The 20,354-nt window shown below is 45.4% G+C and overlaps 1 long non-coding RNA gene across 1 annotated transcript in view; it reads right to left on the bottom strand.

Moving 5' to 3' along the window:
* Positions 1–3,073: 3,073 nt before the first annotated feature.
* LOC147912110 (uncharacterized) overlaps positions 3,074–20,354 on the bottom strand; it is a 360,528-nt gene continuing 343,247 nt past the window's right edge. The window contains exon 3 of the long non-coding RNA XR_015550265.1: positions 3,074–3,160. This is a non-coding gene — a long non-coding RNA (uncharacterized LOC147912110). The remainder of the gene's footprint in view (positions 3,161–20,354) is intronic.

Raw genomic sequence — 20,354 nt, 5'->3', positions numbered from 1 at the left:
AAAATAAATACATTTACAATAGCATCAAAAGGAGTAAGATACTTAGGAATAGATTTAATAAAGAAAAAAACAAATACTATGAAATCTACACATATTATCAAAAGAAATTAATAAAGGTATAAATAAATTGGAAAATATCCCAGTTTGATGGATCAGAATACTTACTGTTGAAATGTCACATCTCCCCAAAATGATCCGAGAGTCAAGGCCATACTGATCCCCCAATCCCAGTTAATTTCTTTATCGAAATTCGGAAGTTGATTCTTACGTTTATATGGTATTGTAGGGAATCAGAATAGCCAAACAATTCTTGCTAAAGAAAAACAAATTGGTTGGACATACGTTGCCTGATTTCAAAACTTTGTACGAAGCAACGGTCACCAAGATGCTGTGGTACTGACACAAGGTTAGAGATACAGATCTGTGGAATAGATTGAGATTTGAGAAATAAATGCACACATCGATGGTCAACTGATTTTTTTTAAAAGGTGCCAAGAATGGGAAAAGAATATTCTTTTCATAAATTGCTGCTGGGCCAAGTGGATAGCCATATGAAAAGAAAGAGGTTGTATACTTAGATCACACCACACACACTAATTTACCAAGAAGAATCAAAGACCTACATGTAAGAGTAAAACTATAACACTCTTAGATAAAACAGAGGAAAAACTTCCTGACCTTGAATTTGGCAAAGAATTGTTAGATATAATACTAAGAGCAAAAACGGGGAAAAAGGGGAATTTAATGACTTTTGTGCTTCAAAGGACACCATTAAGAAAGTGGAGATACCCTTTGGAACACTTGTGCGCTTTTGGTGAGACTATAATATCATGTTCATGGCATGAGAAACAATATGGCAGTTCCTCAGTAGATTACAAACTGAGTTGCCATCTGATCTAGCAATTCTATTTCTGGGGAAGTACCAAAAAGAATTGAAAGCAGAGACTCAGACACATACATGTCCACTCGTGTTCACATTAGCATCATCCACAATAGCCAAAAGGTGGAAGTAACCCAAGCGTCCTTCCTTCTACAGTTGAATGGATCACAATTCTGCCAGTGGCTTTTAATATCTCCATGGTCCAGACAGGGCCCGTGATTTTCCCTCAAGACTAATGCTTAGGCATCACGAAGTCAATTTTGAAGAGAAAAACAACTATTTTGCGTTACTGTCTAGGAGTTTTACAGGATGACACCATGCTCACACTCAAAGTCTGGACATCTATATAAAGACTTGAGCTTAGACTTCCATCCATAAGTCTCCAGTTCGCTTTCCCTGGGGCACCTTTTAAAATAACCACTGAGAGTTGAGCCCCTGAAAAGTTAGTGACCTCTGCCCCAACCACCTGATAAGTAATGGGTACTTGCTACCCGGCTCTCTATCTCTTGCTGGCTCATGACCCGGGACAGAGGACTGTCCTTGCTCCAGCTCATTGTGACCCCACCCCATTTCTACAATCTGTAAGTAACAAATCTTGTGACTTTCCTTCCTTTGTGTGGGTGTCTTGTGTGGGGCCTTCGATCAAAAGATCCTGTGGTTTTCACTTCCCCAAAGTGGGAGCTCAGATGCTGAGGGAGCTACCTACTGACCCCATGTCGGTGGCTTGTACCTTCCCATTCAGCAGATCACAATCTGCCTACACTGAATTTATTTATTTATTTATTTTAATTTTATTTATTTATTTTTTCCCCCCAAAGCCCCAGTAGATAGTTGTATGTCATAGCTGCACATCCTTCTTAGTTGCTGTATGTGGGACGCGGCCTCAGCATGGCCAGAGAAGCGGTGCATCGGTGCGCGCCTGGGATCCGAACCCAGGCCGCCAGCAGCGGAGCGCGCGCACTTAACCGCTAAGCCACGGGGCCAGCCTGCCTACACTGAATTTAAAACACCAGCTCTGGCCTCTCAACATATCGTATTATACAATGCACCCTGTTAGTGTACAATTCAATGGTTCAGTATATTCACACATAAAGTTAACATATATATTTAATGAAAAAATTGGGTGAGATTATGGAATCTTTGTACCCATTGGGTCATCTTTCACAAATTTGTCCAGAATTATTACTATACATGGAGCAGGAGGTGCCCTTTACAGCACATACCCCTCCTTCCTTGGTCAATAAGTAATCTACAGCTAAACGGTTACGCAAAACCATCCACACTGAAGAATCTTGTTGCATTAAGGCCTGGCTTTGGTGTAATAGCCCAACGGGTTCAGCCAGGTGGCTGACAGGGTGGTGTTTGCCTTAATAATGTGCTGTGAGCCCAGTGGGGCTGCACCCAGCCCCGTGCAGGTGAGGGATAGTAGCAGACCTGCTCCCAACATAACGATGGTGAACACCACAGGCTTTTGATGTGAGGGGACAGAAAAAATGGATTGCTGGTCCTGCTCAGTGATTTGTCAGGGCAGTTCCAGGGAGACAAAAGTCAACTGGCATGAACAGACAGGACTCCCCAGGCGCTAGCAAAGAGGCAAATGTGTGGAGGTGGAGGGAGGGAGAAGTGCACACGTGGAGATCCACGTATGTGTGACAGCCCCAGGGCACTGGACCCACAGTGGACACCAACTGCTTGATTGGGGAAGATGAAGTAGATGGGGGTTCCCCCAGATGGCTTGGCCTCGATTCCCAAGACCATGGGGATGGTGCTCCTTATGGTGAGGTGTAGGTCATATTCATCCATGTTGTGTTGGTCCTGGGCAGATATGGGGGGCTGTGAAGGGCCTGTTGGGGCTCCTGCCAGGTGCCACATACTGTATTGCACAGTGACCTGCCTGGCTGCAGTTGAGAACCGTGGAGAGCAGCCGAGAAACCCACAGGGATCGTGGGGTGCCTTCTGCTGAGCAAATAGATCAGGGTCAATAAATCAGCAGAGTGGGCCACTAACTCAGGAAAAATCCTTTGCTGAGCCTGGTAATATACCCTGCAGTTATGGCGATCTCAAATATGAGCTCCATTTTCTGCCCATTGTATAAAAATATTAAGACTCTCCCGCCAGCCCCGTGGCTTAGCGGTTAAGTGTACGCGCTCCGCTGCTGGCAGCCCGGGTTCAGTTCCCAGGCGCACACTGACGCACCACTTCTCCGGCCATGCTGAGGCCGCGTCCCACATACAGCAACCAGAAGGATGTGCAGCTATGACATACAACTATCTACTGGGGCTTTGGGGAAAAAAAGGAGGATGATTGGCAACGGATGTTAGCTCAGAGCCGGTCTTCCTCAGCAAAAAAAAAGAAGAGGATTAGCATGGATGTTAGCTCAGGGCTGATCTTCCTCACACACACACACACAAAAATATTAAGACTCTTGGAGGGCTTGAATGGGAGGACTGTGGAGCCTTGAGTGGTGACCATGGGGCAGGGTTCTTTCAGGTGGTGTGAGATGTCCCTGTGGCTGTGGTCCTGGAGGGCATGGGGAGATGCTGTGGTGGTGGTAGCATCCAAAGCCAGGGAGGGGTTCAGAAATTAATTTCACTAACTCTCTGTTGGACTCATAAAGTGGACCTATATATAGGTTGTTGTGAAGGCAAGCAACTGAGTGAAGTGTTTGAAGGGGCCCCTGTAAGGCTGTGAGACTCGACGCGCACCTTGGCCTTCCAAAGCTCGATGGTGTAGAGGAAGACAGCCTGGAAGGCAGAGTACCATCTCACCCTTGGGCAGCAAGCATTGTAGTAAGCAGGAGGGCCTTGAGGTAAACATATAGTTAATTCTGAAAATGGCACTCAAGGGGGTCTTAGCAAGGAATTTAGATAAACAAGCATTCAGTTCAGCAACCAAATCCCAGGATGTGCTTGCCATCATCGGCCACCATGTCTTCCTTGGCATCATCTCTGCTATAGTGGAAGGTTGTGGAGGCAGCATTTGTGATGAAGTTGTGTCACTTGATTTCACGGTCTGGGGGCACTGTCATCTCCAGAATTGTTGAAGGTAAAGGGAGCCAACCCAGAGGCGGAAAGCTCTCTCAAGTAGCCACCCAGGAGGGGACTTGAGGGGCCAAGGGACCTAACAGGGTCATATAGATTAGGCCCTGATTAAGGTTTGCACCATCGGAAGCATCTACTGGTATCAAAAATTCACAGTAAATTGTAGGGGTCCTTGGAGTGCACCTCACAAATGATTGGGCAGTGTTCTCCTCTGAGGCATAGGAGGTCTCCATCCATAAATAGTAAAGGTGGAGGCACATGGGTAGCCTTGGTTTAAAGAAATTTTTGTTATAAGCTCCTAACGATTTAATGTTTCAGCTTGTATTACCAGAGATGGTATATACTGGTTGAACTGCATAAATGTGTCATACAATTAGGGTTGAAATTAGGACAGTATAATGGCCAGTGTCCAAATATCAGGATGTTGGTGATTGGTGACACTGAAGCATTTGTGCCATTGGTCCCATTTTAGAGTGTTTGAATCACCCAGCTAGTATCTACCCCTGGTGGCATTTTGGATGCAGCCTGTCTAGGGCTGACTTCCAACATGCACCATCCCCCCATCCTGGGTTGCATTTATAGGTGGGTGCTGTGCAGTTCCAGCAACTTTCCAGCATTGCCTTCTGGAGTTGAGGAGAAGCCCCATGACCTAGATGGCACAAAAGACACAGAGTAAGGCCAGCAGCAGTGAGCATCTACATTTTATAATTCTGCCTCTGCCCACTGACTGTCCCATGTGAAGATGTATTATGGGGCTGCTATGGGCCAACAGCTCCTTGGTGGCCTCCTCCAAAGTAGGGTAGGGCCAAGTGTTGTGACCATCTTGCCACGCTGTCATCTTCTAGTGTTGCTGGTGTCAACCAACCTGAGGGCCTCTTTTCCCTTTTAGAGATCCACACGGTTCCTTCAGTGGGTCCAGGTACAATTATTTCCACTTCCTGGGGGTGGTATGGTTAGGAGAAATGAGTCATCCACTAAAGCCACTCTACACTGGAATTTCAGCTGGTGTTTGCATATCATGTAGGGAAGAGTGGTCCAGCAGCAGCCTAGTGGGTCTGTGTTCTTCTAATGGGACAGGGGGTCCCATTAGAATATGTGACCAGGGGGTCATAGCTAACCACCTGCCCCCAATTGGGCTACCAATGAATATTGGAAGACAATGAGATCAACATTTTGGATATGTAAGGGGACTTAAAATTGTCGTGAAAATCTACATAATATTGCCCATAATACATAAAATGTACATAGTAAGATGAAGGCATCAGATTCCCCCATGGTAACAGTCATCTGCAGCATGGCTGCGGGAGCCCAGTTGGTGTGAGGAGAATGATGGCCATATGGCTTAGAGTTTAAAGTTGCAAGTGTCCCTGGCAGCAAGGAAGTCCATCTAGGCATCCATTTACCTCCTGGAAACTTAAGGAGCCAGGATATGACAAGGCCATTGTGGCGGTCAGTAATGCCAGAGCCTGTAGCTGGTATGGGAGATGAAGGTTCTGTTGGACGCCCTGTTGGAGAGCCCACTGTTGGGTTATGTGGGCAGTAAAATGAGGTCCTTGATCTGAGTCAGTGATGTCAGGAGGGCCGAATGGGGGCAAGATATACGTAGAAAAAAAGAGATTACCTGCTCCGCAGAGGTGTTCCTGGTGGGTGGAGCAAGCAGTTGGCCACTAAAAGTATCCACACGTGTAATAGTGAAGAGGGTAGTGCCTGCAGATGGAGGAAGTGGCCTTACGAAATCATCCTGCCAATGGCAGGCGTCTCCCAGAATGAAAGCATGACGAGGCAGTTTCCAGTGTTTGGTTTGGGTTCATAGTTTGTGATTCAAAACAATGCATTTTGCAAGGGCTGCCATAAAGGAAATGCCCGTGCTGTGGGCCCAGGCCAGAGTGGCAGCAGGTCCCCCACGACCCAAAGAGATATAGGACCACCCAGCCAGGGAATAAGGAAGATGGAAGTGGTGACTAAGAAAGGCCAGAATAGGGGAGCTGAGGATAGATTGATGGGGGAAGCTGCAGTTTTGTGGTAGAAGGTGGAGTCCACATTTGTTGGTAAGGAGTTGGTGGTTGAGAGCCCCAAACAGGTGGTGACTTGGATTCGGGCAAGGGCACCTGCCTTTCAGTAAATACAGCCTGTGCTGTGGTAGCATTTGTATGTTCCGAAATGTGAGTCACCTTAATTGTGACTGATGCCTGGGGAACGTCCCTCCAAATAGGGGCACTCCAAATGGGAGAGCCCTGAATGTGAAAATTGTCCCACTGCCATTGGCCTGACCGAACCACTAGCCTGTTAGCAACCACCAATGAGTCAGTAAAAATGTGGACAAGAGACTTGTCATGGGCAATGGCGCTCTGCACAGCCATTTGTACTGCCACCACCTCAGGAAGCTGAGCTCACCCTGATTTGCCATCTTTGATAAGAGTGGACCGCTGGCAGGATGGTACAGTACACTCTGCATCAGGCTCCAGAATGGACAGTGGTGGCATTGCTGTCTGTGAAGTACACAGGCTCCTTTTGTCACTCCCTCAGCTCTTCCCAGGGGCTTCCCCAGGTCACCAGAGTCTTAGGCAATGGGGGTGCTGCCACCAGTTCCTCAAGGTCTGTGGGCAGGGGGCTGAGGACCAGGGAACTCACATCCTCCTGTAATTTAGAAAGACCTGGGGCCGGCCCCGTGGCATAGTGGTTAAGTGCGCGTGCTCCGCTGCTGGCGGCCCGGGTTCGGATCCCAGGCGCGCACTGACGCACCGCCTGTCCGGCCATGCTGTTGCAGCGTTCCACATAAAGTGGAGGAAGATGGGCACGGATGTTAGCTCAGGGCCAGTCTTATTCAGCAAAAAAGAGGAAGATTGGCATGGATGTTAGCTCAGGGCTGATCTTCCTCACAGAAAACAATAACAAAGAAACAAAAAAATTAAAAAAAAAAAAATAGAAAGGCCTGCCATGTCAGGTTTAGCCCATTCCTGAAGGTACCATTTCCATTTTAGTAAGGAGGCATTTGTAGCCATGCCGAGCCACTGTTGGGAGGCATCACTTATCCATGATGTAACAGCAACGTGGGCACGCAGGAGAGCAGGCTCCTTTCCTGTGAAGGCCTCTATTTCTAACACAGCCCAATAGGTGGCCAGAACTTGACATTTTAAAGGGATATAGCAGGCAGCTGTGGAGGGCAGCCATCTGGTCCAGAAGCCCATAGGCAACCAGGAGGAGCCATGTTTAGTCCATGGGTCCAGGATGCGTAGTCCATGGTGGCCAGTGCCTCAATCCAGAAGGAGGAGCCAGGAGGATGCAGGAGAGAAGCCTGATGAATTGACCTTTGCACCAGCTGTAAGCCTTGCTGGTGAGCTTCTCCCAGGTGAAACGTGGAGGATTTGTGAGTAACTGCATAAATGGGTCTGAGAATGATGGATAAATGTGGTATGTTTTGCCTCCAAAATGTGAAGATATGTAAGACAGTTTTGGGCTTGTCATAGCTTAATGGGAGGCTGAATAGTTAACAATTGATGTTTAATTGGAAGTGGAATTTCCCAAGCTTTAGAGGATATTTAATGCCCAGAAATTTAACAGTTGTGGCTGCCCTTGAATTTTATGTGGGGCAATAGCCCAACCTCGATGTTGTAGGTGGGTCACCAGCCATGTTAGGGCCTCACACACCACATCCTCTGCGGGACCCCAAGTTAGAATGCCATCAATATAATGTCAGACAGAGCAAGGGGACACTGTAAGGGCATCCAGGTCTTCCCAGCAAAGATTGTGGGCAAATAGCCTGGCTGTTAAGATAGCCCAGGGGCAGCCGGGTAAAGGTATATTGGGTGCCTTTCAATATGCAAATGATCTGGCTGGTGATGGATACTGAATAGAACATATTAGCTAGCTCGATCTCAGCAAAGTAGTCCCCCGGAGCCCTTTGGATGTCTTCAATTCATTGGACAATGTTGGGAATGGGAGCCTTAATAGAGGGCACCTGAGCATTTAAATTTTGGTAGTCGACCATAGGTGCCACTCTACAGTAGCGGGCTTCGATACCTGCCAAATGGGAGAACTGAAAGGAGAAATGGTGTTTAATAAATCTTGAACTATGGGCTGCAATTCCTCAGTCCCCTGTTGTGTACAATATTGGGGGGTATTTACTGTCTTAACCAGGAGTGGCAGTTTTACTGTCTCCCAATGTGCAGCTCCCACCAGGAAGGCCTGGAATGTGGGTTTGTTTCAGATGGTGTGGTGGTGCCTCAAGGCATCCATATGTATAACAGGAAAGGGCAGGGCCAGAGGAGTCACCACCACTAAAAAATTTTTAATACAGGTTGTTCCAAGAGCAACATCCAATGGAAGTTGAATGCCTTCTCCCACCCTACCTGTTACATCTTTTAATTTAAATGGTGCCCCTCACTTATGTTTGGAGGGTTCCCGGGAAGCACTGTAATTGGTCTCCAGGGTCAATGAGAGCAGTAAAATGTTGTTTATTATGTGTGTCCCAATGGATAAAGAAGTATATGGGCGATTGTCCCCCAGGGAAGGGACAAGCTCCAGGGAATGGCCAGGTTCCTATGGCAGGGGACTTGATGGCTGCCATGCTCAGACATCAGGGTGCGGGATCCCAGATCCTGCTGCCAGGGCTGGGACATTCTGATGGGTGACAGCATCCATCCTTCGGGCAGGGCCAGCAGTCTCTTGAGGAGCCCTCAGCGCCTGAGCAAATGCTTCTAACTTGTGGTCAGGTTGTCCCAAACTTAGGTCATTAGGGACCCCTGATCTCCAGAGCTGCCAATACAGGGAGACCCGTGGTCATCTCATGTGGGAGGGAGCTGGGTTGAGGTGCCACTCCTCCGTGGGAGCAATAAGGGGCCTGGAAGCCCCCATATTCCCTAGGGCCCCTCTGTTGGGTTCCTGGCTGAGGGGGCAGTGGGACGCATTCACTTTTACTAACAAACAAGATTTGTGTTTCAGGAAAATTCTCTTTTTTGTGTCCAGCTACAGCACTGATGCAGTCTGCTGCTGTTGTACTGTACCTGCCATTTCTATGAATTGTAACATCATGGTCTTATGATTAGGGGGCAGCCCTTTAAGAAGAACTCCTTAGATGCTCGCCCCAACTCTGCCTCCTCTGGGTTGGAAATGGTCAGGGGCTCTGTGAGAGCATGGCACTCAACAAAATGATACACCCATTGAACCATCCCAATTTTATGTAATAGGATATGCATTTCATCCGGGGTTTTCCACTCGCAGTGAGCCTTAGCTGTAATAACTGTGACCGACAGATGGGCTTGGTGCTAAGCCATAAAACTCCAAGTCAGGAGAGGCAGAGCTTCTTCCTCCTTATCCCTGTGGGCTCCAGAGCCTTGGTGGCGGGGGAGGGGCGGTGTCTCTTCTTCAGAGTCCATTTCCGTTTTTATTTTGTCTCCATCTTCTGTCCTGGTGGCTCAACTCATTTGGGAGCACCCTCGCCGTGGTGACAAGTCCACAGGCTCCCCTAGGCTGTCTCTAATAAAATGGGCTCTCAATACCTTTAGTTTTTTTAACAAATGGTGAATTTGGGGATCTTTGGCCAATCTGGCCAGATGGCACATCTCAGCTGCTGTGAGCAACAGCTTGGAGCTGGTTCCAAAGCCCTGTAAAAGCCAACCAGTGCCCTTCTCCTCCTCCATTTAGACAAATTTTTCTAGAAAACCTTGCATTTCTGTCATGATGTAGTTACGTGTTTCTGTCTCTTGTTCATGCTGGTCATCACTGGACCTCTTGGTACGATGGAGAGTGACGGGGAACTCGGCAGGGAAGAGGTTGCCTCTTCCCTGACTTGTATGCTGCCACCTCCCATTCTAGGGTTTCCCAATCAACCTGTGGGGGTCTGGAGTCCACCTCTACCTGTGCAATGTTAGCTGATGCATTTGGGAAAGCTCCCGAGCCCCGTAATGTAGCAATGGCGATTGGGCTGGTTGACACAACGCCATGCTCCGTAAAGCCCAAGCCATTTGAGCAGGGGTCTTACGAGCATCTGGTAGTTTTTCAACCTTCTCTGGGGACTTGGGAGGATCTGGTGGCATGTGCTCAGGGGCCCTGCTTTTAGCAAGAATTCACTTTGCAGCACCATATCAGGGGTGGGACTCCCAATATCCCATGGGGTCAAGGGACAAACTGTGACAGCAGCAAGGAATGCAGCAACATAAGAAGCACTTGTCTCAGCAGCATTTGTTTGGCCAGTGTGCCATGTCGTTTGTGGTAGAGCTGCCTCTGTCACGGGTTAGGGCTGGCTGTCCAAGCTCAACACCCCAATACCGACCACTGACACAGTGGGTGCAGCAGCCGGCCTCCCCTACTGGCACTAATGTAGGGGAACTCTCTTTGGCTCCCAGGGCCTGATAGCCCAGGCCCCTGGTTCCTGCCTGGGAGAAAGAGGCAGGGCCCTGCCTTCCCACTTAGCTCACCTTGGTTCAACACCAGGACTTTCTAATATGATTATAGCCGATCACCTCCAGACTGACACCCAGTGGGGCTCATTCAGAGACAAACGGGAAACACACACCCCTCAGACTGAGGCCTGCAGGTCAGTCTCTGTGGGGCAGTCTGACCTTTGGCAGCACTGACAACGTAGGGTGGGGATCCAAGGAAACACCTGGCAGCAGCAATATGCAGCAGCAGAAACCCCTGCCACAACCCGCCAGCAAGCAGCGGTTCGTTCCCAGAGAGACTGAGCAGTCTCGGAGAGGAGGTTAATAAGCCCTTCACAGCTCCAAGGCATTGAGTGGGGTACAAACCGCCCACAACCCCATCCCCAATACCAAGTGTGTGGAGAAGCTGGAGCTGGTGTATTGGATTAATGGGCAGAATATGACCTGTTGAATGAGGGGGCATCTACACGGGGCCAGCAGGGAGCTCCCTCGGCATCCAAGCTCCCACTTAGGGGAAGTGAAACCCACAGCATCATTTTGATTGAAGGTGCAGTTTCAAGACACCCACCCAGAGGAAACAGAGTCACAAGATTTATTATGTACAGATCACAGAAGCAGGGGTGAGGGTGCAGTGAGCCGGGGGAAGGGCAGTCCTCTGTGCCAGGTCATCAGCCAGCAGGAGGTAGAGAGCAGGGAGCAAGCACCCATTACTTATAAGATGGTTGGGGCAGAGGTCACCAACTTTTTACGGGCTCAACTCTCAGTGCTTATTTTAAAAGGTGTCCTGGGAAAGTAAAGTGGGAACTTGTGGTGGGGATCCTAAGCTCAGGTCCTTCTTTAAATGTCCGGATTCTGGGAGTGAGCAGGGGTATCACACTGTAACATGCCTAGGCAGCAACTCAGAAAAACAGAAGTTATTTTTCTCATCACCCAGCCGTACAGAGCGAAACCTCTTATCTGGCTCCTCAGGTGGACACAGCTTTGGGTGAGCCCACTGCTGTCCTGGGGGGACAGTGGTATTGCTGGGGCTCTCTTCCTCTGAATTTAACCACTCAGTGGTTAAATTCAACTAATTGCGGGCTGATTGCCCTATTCTTTTCCCCAATGTCCTGGGAGGCATAATTTGCTCTACCAATTAATCCAATAACATTCCAGCTCCTTTGTAGAAATACTTTCTGAAGTCACTCTTTGATATTTGTTCTGACCCTTGGAAGCCTCCTCCTAGCAGACTAATTCACCGGTTCTTTCCAGAAAACTAGTCAGCCTACAGTATAAGCTGTATCTTTATGAAATACACACATCTACTCCTAATTGACTTTCACCTCATTCTCCATTTTCTTGAGCGCCCTTTGACTTGAACTTTTCACGATCTTTTGCCGGCCAAGTTAATTCTCTGGAAAGGTAATAAGAGCTATGTGTTTTATGGCTTGCTTCACCCTCCAGTTCAGGAAAGATCTCTGCGCCAGGACCCTGTGGTTGTTTGGAGGACAATGGGAAGCTTCTTTCTGAGTGACAATCCCATTTCAGGAGTTGAGTGCTCAGGGGAGGGGAGAGACAACAGCCAGAGGTCCTCTTCATTGTGTCTCCTGGCACCTTATGAATGACTTGTGTTCCAGCCACCTCAGGAGCTGGGACAGAGTGACCGGTGCACCAGTACTGTGAGGACACCACTCCAAAGATATCGCTTCAGTTCCATGTGGAGGGACTGGAACAATGGTGTCCCAACTTTTCAAGCAAACTCACCCAGCACTTGTTAACCCTCAGCAACAGGCAGTTGGGGGCAGGGTTTGAAATTCTGAAGGCTGGTTCTTCCCAGGAAGATAGCCCTCTGAGTGGGAGCTGGGATGACAGGGTGCTGTGTGTTCTAGACTGCAGGAGTCTGGAGGGGAGTCTTCACCAATGTGAGCTGGGAGGAACTAGGGAAGGAGTGCTTTTGGTTCAAATACCAGACTCACATTTCTTACAAATCTTCAGAGATTTTCTTGAGTAGATCTGCATTTCCTTGGGCCGGCGCTGTGGCTTGGTGGTTAAGTGTGCGCGCTGCAATGCTGGTGGCCCGGGTTCGGATCCCGGGTGCGCATCGAGGCACCACTTCTCCGTCCATCCTGAGGCCGAGTCCCACATACAGCAACTAGAAGGATGTGCAGCTATGACATACAACTATCTACTGGGGCTTTGGGGGGAAAAATAAAAATAAATAAAATCTTTAAAAAAAAAAAAAAAAAAGATCTGCATTTCCTGTTTGCCTTTAGGACCACTTCCAGTGAATTTAAATGTTTGTTATTTGAATATTTTTCCTAGGTTTATTGGGGTGTGGGTCAGCAGAACTCTTCACACTGTCATGACACCCTCATATATTTAGGATGAAGCCCATTCCAGGGAACACTCACCAGTTTGAAAGTGGAAGAAACTAGAAGCTCTAATATCACTTGTCATTTTGTATGCGAAAATTGAGAAAATTTATTTTTAATGATTTCCAAAGAAGCATTGAACACTACTTTAAAATTACTGTTTAGAAGATTACATACACAGAAATGGCTTCTCTTTTAAAATGAATCACTCGGGCTGGCCCCGTGGCTTAGCGGTTAAGTGCGCGCGCTCCGCTGCTGGTGGCCCAGGTTCGGATCCCGGGCGCGCACCGACGCACTGCTTCTCCAGCCATGTTGAGGCCGTGTCCCACATACAGCAACTAGAAGGATGTGCAGCTATGACATACAACTATCTACTGGGGCTTTGGGGGGGGGGGAAATAAATAAATAAACATCTTTAAAATGAATCACTCATTTGATTTATAATGATTTAAAACTATGGTGTTAGTTAAGGTTCTCCAGGGAAACAGAACCAACGTGATGTGTGTATGTAAGCACGTGTTTATACACAAGTATTAATTTTTCTTGTTTTAAAGGTGATTTTTTAAATTGAGGTAAAATTGGTTCATAACATTATATAAGTTTCAAGTGTACCACATTATAATTCCACACCTCTATATGGTACAGCATGCTCATCACCAAAAGTCTAGTTTCTATCCATCACCATACAATTGACCCCTTTACCCATCTAACCCTATTCCTACCCCCCTTTCCCTCTGGTAACCACCAACCTGTTGTCTGCAGCTGTGAGGCTGTTTTGTTTTGCTTTTGTTTTATATTCCACATATGAGTGAAATCATTTGGTATTTTTCTTTCTCCCTCTGGCTTATTTCACTTAGCGTAATACCCTCAACGTCTATCCATGTTGTCACAAAGGGCAAGATTTCATCCCTTTTTATGGCCGAGTAGTATTCCATTGTATATGTATACCACATCTTCTTTTTCCACTCATCTGTTGATAGACACTTAGGTTGTTTCCATATCTTGGCTATTGTAAATAATTCTGCAATGAGCATGGGGGTGCAGATACCTTTTTGCATTACTCTTCTTGTATTCTTCAGATAAATAGCTGGATCATATGGTGATCCATATGGTGGATCCATATTCTTTATATTTTGAGGAATCACCATACTGTTTTCCATAGTGGCTGTACCAATTTACATATCCACCAACAGTGTACCAGGGTTGCCGTTTCCCTGCATCCTCTACAGCACTTGTTTTTTCCTTGTCTTTTTTTAAAATTATTTTTGCAGGGGAAAATTCACCCTAAGCTAACATCTGTTGCCAATCTTCCTCCTTTTTTCTTTTTTTCAATTCTCCACCAAGCCCCAGTACATAGTTGTGTATAGTGGCAAGTTCTTCTGGTTCTTCTATATGAGCGGCCACCACAGCATGGCTACTGACAGACAAGTGGTGTGGTTCCACTCCCAGGAACAGAACCCAGGCTGCCAAAGTGAAGCATGCTGAACTTTAACCACTAGGCATCAGGGCTGGCTCTTGTCTTTTTGATAATAGCCATTCTAACGGGTGTGAGGTGATATCTCATTGTGGTTTTGATTTGCATTACCTATGATTAGTGTGGTTGAACATCTTTTCATCTGCCTGTTGGCTATCTGTATGTCTTCACTGGAAAAATGTCTATTCAGATCCTCCCCCGTTTTTTAATCGAGTTGTCCTTTTGTTGTTGAGTTGTATGTGTTCTTTATATATTTTGGATATTAACCCCTTATTGGATGTATAATTTGCAAATATCTTTTCCCATTGGATAGGTTGCCTTTTCCCTTTGTTGATGGTTTCCTTTGCTGTGCAGAAGCTTTTCAGTTTGATGTAGTCCCATTTGTTTATCTTTGCTTTTGTTTCCCTTGCCATTGGAGTCAAATCCATAAAATCATCACTAAGACCAATGTCAAAGAGCTTACTGCCTATGTTTTCTTTGATGTATTTTGTGGTTTCAGGTCTTATGTTCAAGTATTTATTCCACTTTGAGTTAAATTTTGTGTATGGTGTAAGATAGTGGTCTAGCTATTAAATTTTACATGTGGGTGTCTAGTTTTCCCCACACCATTAATTGAAGAGACTTTCTTTTCTCCATTGTATGTTCTTGGCTCCTTTTTCATAAATTAGTTGCCCATACATGCTGCGTGGGTTTATTTCCGAGCTCTCAATACTGTTCCATTGATCTGTGTGTCTGTTTTTCTGCTAGTACTACATTGTTTTGGTTACTATAGTTTGGTAGTATAGTTTGAAATAAGGGAGTGTAATATTTTGGCATTGTTCTTTTTTCTCATGATTGCTTTAGTTATTTCGGTCTTTTGTGGTTCCACACAAATTTTAGAATATTTTGTTCTACTTCTGTGAAAACATTGACTCGGTAGTTGTTCAGCAGCATGTTGTTTAATCTCCACATACTTGTAATTTTTCCAGCTTTCTTCCTGTAGTTGATTTCTAGTTTCATACCATGTGGTCAGAAGAGATGCTTGATATGATTTCAATCTTCTTAAATTTATTGAGATTTGTTTTGTGTCCCAAAAAAAAACAGTACAGCGTACCCTCAAGAACTGTCCCTGTACACTTGAGAAGAATGATACTCTACTGCTTTTTGATGGAATGTTCTGTATATATCTATTAAGTCTGTCTGGTCTAATGTGTCATTTAAGGCCAATGTTTCCTTGTTGACTTTCTGTCTGGATGATCTATCCATTGATGTAAGTGGGGTGTTAAAATCTCCTACTATCATTGTGTTGCTGTAAATTTCTCCCTTTAGGTATGTTAATAGTTGCTTTATATATTTTGGTGTTCCTATGTTGGGAGCATATATATTAATAAGTTTTATGTCTTCTTGATGGATTATCCCCTTTATCCTCATATAATGTCCACCTTTGTTGTTAACTTTTTTGGCTTGAAGTTGACCTTGTGTGATATAAGTACAGCAACACCCTCTTTCTTTTGGCTGCCATTTGCCTGGATTATAATCTTTCACCCCTTCACTTTGAGCCTATGTTTGTCTTTATAACTGAGCTGAGTGTCCTGGAGGCAGCATATAGTTTGGTCTTGTTTTTTAATCCATCTATCCACTCTGTGCCCTTTGATAGGTGATTTCAATCCCGTTACATTTAGGGTGATTATTGATCTATGAGGACTTACTAGTTCCATGGTATCTTTTGTTTTCCAATTGCTCTATATCTCCATTGTTTCTTTTCCCTTGTGTTTTTGTCTGCCATTTTAGTTTGGTGGTTTTCTATGATGTTTTTGTCAGTTTCCTCTTTTTTTACATTTTTTGTCTCTGCTCTAGATTTTTGTTTTATGGTTGCCATGAGATTTGTATAAAACATCTCATAGACAAAATAGTCCTTTTTCTGCTGATAGCTTATCTTCATTTGCCTACACAGGTTCCATCCTTTTCCTCCTCTCCTTTTATGTTCTTGTTGTCACAAATTATCCCCGTTTATATTGTGATTTTATGAGCAAATTGAAGTGGCGATAGTTATTTTTAATTCTTTTTTATCCTTTAACCTTTATGCTATAATTAAGAGTTTAACACCCTATTCTGAAATAGATGTGCAATTTTCTGGTTCTGTCTATTTATCACAATACTTAAAGTTTTGTGTACTTTTGCTTTTTCATTTCTGGTAGAAGAACTCACTTCAACGTTTCTTGTAAGGCAGGTCTAGTGATGGTGAACTCCCTTAGCTTCTGTTTGGGAGAGCCTTTATTTGTCCTTCATAACTGAAGGATAACTTTGCTGGATAGACTATTCTTGGCTGGCAGTTTTTATCTTTCAATATTTTGAGTATGTCATTCCACTTTCTCCTGGCCTGTAGTGTTTCTGCTGAGAAATACTTTGATAGCCTAATGGGGGTGCCTTTGTAGGTTACTGTCTTTTTTCCTTGGCTGCATTTTAAATTCTTTCTTTATCATTGACTTTTGAAATTTTTAATATAATATGTCTTGGAGAAGATCTTTTTCATTGAGATAACTAGGCATTCTCTGAGCTTTGTGGACTTGTATATCTAGCTCCTTCCCCAGGTTTGGGAAGTTCTCAGCTATTATTTCTTTAAATAAACTCTCTGCTCCCTTCTCGTCCTCTTCTCCTGGGATACCCGTTATCCTTATGTTGCCTTTTCTAATGGAGTCAGATAGTTCTCATAGAGTTTCTTCATTTTTAAAAAAATCTTAGTTCTCTCTCTTCTTCCACATGAATCATTTCTAGATTTCTTTTAGATTTCTAATTCTCTCTTCCATAGGGTCTCCTCTATTTCCAATGTTTTCTGATGCATTTTTCATCTCAATTACTGAGTTCTTCAGCTCTAGAATTTCTGTTTGATTCTTTGCTAAGTGTTTCAATCTCTTTGGTAAGGTACTTTTTCTGTTCATTAATTATATTCCTGAGCTCACTTAACTTTCTGTGTTGTTGTTTTTGTAGCTTATTGAGTTTCCTCATGACAGCTCTTTTGAATTCTCTATCAGATAGATCACAATCTTCTGAGAATTTAAGTTTGGTTTCTGGAGAATTGCCATTTTCTTTTTGTGATACTATGTTACCATGATTTTTCATGGTGCTTGATGACTTGTTCCTCTGCTGGCACATTTGAAGTAGTGAAAACCTTTCTTATTTAGGTAAATCTTTGTTTACTTTGATTCTAACAGTTCAACATTGGCATTTAGAGGCCTTTCTTTTGTTTTCCATTAGGTGGTGTTATAGCACAAGTTTTCGGTTCCTCTTACCTGAGCTGCCTCTGCCTATATTTGAGAGCCAGCACTTTCAACCTTTCACTGCCTTTGAAAGAGGTGTTGCCAGTGTCCTCCTTTTTGCTGTTTGTGCCTCCAAGTTTGCTGGTACCTTGCTGCTGCCAGTGTCACTGTGGTCAAAAGTGTCACCACTGCATTCACCAGGAGGGCAGGCACCTCCACTGTGTGCCAGGGAAGCCTTGGTCACAGGAACTACTGCTGCTGGTGGGGAGAGGGAGTGTGGGGTGGGAGTTGGGGTTGTGGGCACCTATAATGCATCTGGGGCTGTTAGGTTTGCAGACACCACAGCCCTGTGTGGGGGGCTGGGGTCACAGGCCCTCCACTGCCAAAGCACAATTCTCTGTGCTCTTGGGTGTCACAGCAGCCAAGGGTCAAATTTGCATGTGCCGCCACCACTGCTGCTACCAGGTTCTCTGGGGATGTGAATACAACCACAGCCTGGGGGAGGGGATCATGGGCCCTGCTTCTGCCACTGCTACCAGGTTTGCTGGAAAAGAAACTGCTCTGCATTTTAGCTATCATTCCCAATCTTCTCATCTTCCTCCTCCAATCCCAGCCCTAGAAAACCACTAATCTACTTTCTGTCTCTATAGTTTTCCCTATTCTGGTCTTTCCTATGAATGGAATAATTAAATCTATGGTCTTTGAGATTGACTTCAGTCACTTGGCATAATTTTTTCAAGGTACGTCCATGTTCGACTGTGTATCAATACTTCGTTCATTATTATGGCCAAATAATATCTTATTGGATGTATAAAACGTGTGTTTACCTATTCATCCATTAATGGACATTTGAACTGTTTCCACCTTTTGGCTACTAGAAACAATGTTACTATAAATTTCACGTATGTTTTGTTCCAACGTGTGATTTCATTTTCCTTGCGCCTATAGTCAGTAGAGGAATTGATAGATCACATGGAAATTCTAGGTTTAATTTTTGAGGAACTCCCAGACTGTTTTCCAGAGTGGCTTCACCATTTTATATTCGTGCCACTCATGTATGAGGGTTGAAATTTCTCCATGTATTCTTGACAAAAATTTAATATAATATCATTTTTTGACTCTGGCCATCCTAGTGGATGTGAAATGGTATCTCACTGAGGTCTTGCTTTGCATTCCTTGATGATGAATGACGTCCAGCAGTTTTTCATATGCCTTTGGCTGTTTGTGTATCTCTCCGGGAAAAATGTATATGCATGTCCTTTGACATTTTCAAATTGAGTTATTTGACTTTTTATTATTAGGTTACAAGAGGTCTTTGTATATTTTTAACATAAGGATGCAAATGTCACCAGATGTGGACAGCAGCTGGGTGATTCAACCCCTCTAAAATGGAACCAATGGCAGAAATGCTTAAAGGCCACCAACCCTGCACAAGTGGTCACCAATATCCTGACTTTGGCACACTGGCCATTACATACTCAAATTTTAACCCTAATGTCTGACAGGCTTATGGAGTTCAACCAGTATATACCACCTCTGGGAATACAGGGCCAAACATTAAATTGTTGGGAGCATATAACTAAATTTTCCTTAAACCAAGGCTACCCATGTGCCTCTGACCTTTACTATTTATGGATGGAGACCTCCAATACCTCAAAAGAGAGCATTGTACAATTTTTCACAAAGTGCACAATGGAGGACCCCCACAATTGATTGAGAATTTATGATATCAGCAGATGCTCCTGACAGTGCAAGCAAACCTTAATCAGGACATCCCAAATCTGTTGGACCTTGTTAGGTCCCTTGGCCTCTCAGTTCCACTCCTGGTGGCTACTTGGGAGAGCTATGCCCCTCTGGGATGGTTCCCGGGATGGTTCCCTATCCTTGCGACAATGGTGGAGATGACAACGCCCCAGGCCACAAAGTCGAGGGACACAACTTCATCCTGAATGCTGCCGAAGCAATTTTCCTCTATAGCAGAGGTGACAGCAAGGAAGACATGGCGGCTGATGATGGCAAGCACTCCCTGGGACTTGGTTGCTGAACTGAAAGCTTGTTTATCTAAATTCCCTGCTGATGAGCCCCTCAATTGGCATTTTGCAGAATTAAATGTTTACTCCAAGGCCCCCTTGCTTACTACAATGCTTGCTGCTCCAGGGTGAGGTTGTTCTCTGACTGCCAGACTGCCCTCCTCTGCAACTTTGAGCTTTGAAAGGCTAGGGTATGTGTCGAGTCTCACAACCTTACAGGACCCCTTTAAACATTTCACTCAGTTGCTTGCCTTCACCACACCCTTTAGATTGGTCTACATTATGCATCCTACTGGGTGTTAGAGAACTTAATTTCTGTTGGGAAAACCCCTCTATGGCTTCAGATGCTACCACCACCACAGCGTCCCCCCTACACCTTCCAGGACCACAGGCACAGGGTCACCTTCCTGCACCACTCCAAAGAAACCCTGCCCCACGGTCACCACTCAAGGCTCCACAGTCCTCCTGTTCAAGCTTTCCAATAATCTTAATATTTTTATACAATGGGCAGAAATTGGAGCTCATTTCTTGGGCCACCATAATGGCTAGGCATGCTACCAGGCTCAACAAAGGTTTTTTCCAAAGTTAGTGGCCCACCTGGCTGATTTATTGACCCTGTCCTATTTGCTCAACAGAAGGCACCCCACACATCCCTGTGGCTTGCCCGGCTGCTCTTTATGGTTCTCTACTGCAGTCAGGCAGGTCACTTTGAAATAGAGTATGTGGCACTTGGAAGAAGCCCCTCTGTGCACTTTACTAGCCTCTGTACCTGCCCAGGATCAACACCACACGGATGAATATGACCTACACCTCCTCCCAAGGAGCACAAACTCCATGGCCTCGAGGCCCAGCATTTGGGGGGAACCCCCAATTACTTCACCTTCCCTGATCAAACAGTTGGTGTCCACTGTGGGTCCAGTGCCGTGGGCCTGACACACATACATGGTTCTCCATATGTGCAC

This window comes from Ceratotherium simum, chromosome 39 (genome assembly GCF_057802395.1).
Source record: "Ceratotherium simum simum isolate JZ-2026a chromosome 39, ASM5780239v1, whole genome shotgun sequence".
NCBI classification, from domain to species: Eukaryota; Metazoa; Chordata; class Mammalia; order Perissodactyla; family Rhinocerotidae; genus Ceratotherium; species Ceratotherium simum.
Note: the sequence above shows the minus strand (reverse complement) of the source record. Positions and strands in the feature narration are given on the sequence as shown.